Genomic DNA, 1227 nt, shown 5'->3' with positions numbered 1-1227 from the left:
CAACCACGAAGGGACTCGAACCCTCAATCTTCTGATCCGAAGTCAGACGCCTTATCCATTAGGCCACGTGGTCCCCCATAACCCTACTTTGGGGACGGTGACACACACCGAGGGGGGGTTCCGGGGGGGTTTCCCTGCCCACTCCCTCCACATCCCACATTCCCATCCCTCTGTCAATCGCAGCTGCTCCTCCCAGCCCAGCGCTGGTGATGGGGTGAGTGGGCAATGGGTCCCTCCCCCCATGGGTCCCCGAGGGCCAGTAGGTCATTGTAGCCCCCCCCCCTCCCCCACGCCTCAGTGGTGTGTGGATGGAGAGCGTGCCGGGCACAAATCCTGCAGACTGGAGCGACATTCCCAGCTGACACCAGCTTTGCTGCTCCCACCGTGCTCCTGAGGATGCCAGCAGCACCCCGGCAACCCAAAACGCAAAGAGCAACACCACTGCCAGGAGACACCTGCACCCTCCCCGGCACAGAGCAGCTGGGACCACCCTCCCCTTCCAGCTCGGGGTGCACAAGTCCAGGCCCACGCTGCCACGGCCCCACGGGAAGGCAAAGCCAAGACCGTCACGTCCAGCCGAGGCTGCGTACGAGCCTTAAGCAGGAGGGAAGGAGAGTTGGACTCCCAGGGTTGGGCATTGCTGGTGCAGGAAGGACTGGGACAGCCGGCACCCTGGAGACAGCTCGTCCTTTCCCGTGGCAGCTCTCTGTGGTGGTCCCAGCGTCAACGAGCCGCTGGTGACAGGCACAGACCATCACGGAACACGGCGGCAGCGTAACGGTGTGATGCAATGGGAAACACCACGGGCCTCGTTAAGGCCCTGCTCATTATCAATAGCAGCTCCTGCGTTCTCCTGGGGCAGCTTTGCTTCTCCCCAAAACCTGCGGTTGTCATGTAATCCTAAAAAAAAAAAAAGTTTCCCAAAGCTGGATGCAGGACAGCAAAGTAAAAAAACGGCTTTAACTGTTCTGCTTTTGCACCTTCTGGGGCACCTTGAAAGGTGCCCGTGGCCCAGCCAGCACCATCCTTTCGTTAACACCCCTCCTTTCATCAAAAAGAACACCCTAACACCCTCCTTTCATCAAAAAGAAACCTCTTCCAAGACCACGGGAAGTTTTGGGGATATGGTCATTCCTGGGGCATGTCCAGCTCAGCTTCAACCAACGTGTCTTTTCCCACGTGTCCGTCAAACGAAAGCTGAGCAGAGATGTGCTGGAGAGAATACAG

The 1227-nt window shown here is 58.4% G+C and overlaps 1 non-coding gene across 1 annotated transcript; it reads right to left on the bottom strand.

The window, feature by feature from the left end:
- On the bottom strand, positions 1-73 carry TRNAR-UCG. The gene has a single exon. It is a non-coding gene; the product is annotated as a tRNA-Arg (tRNA).
- Between the last annotated feature and the right edge of the window lie 1154 nt (positions 74-1227).

Source organism: Eurypyga helias, unplaced genomic scaffold (assembly GCF_000690775.1).
Source record: "Eurypyga helias isolate BGI_N326 unplaced genomic scaffold, ASM69077v1 scaffold43060, whole genome shotgun sequence".
Lineage (NCBI taxonomy): Eukaryota > Metazoa > Chordata > Aves > Eurypygiformes > Eurypygidae > Eurypyga > Eurypyga helias.
The sequence above is the reverse complement of the archived record's forward strand: the minus strand, read 5'-3'. Positions and strand labels throughout refer to the sequence as shown.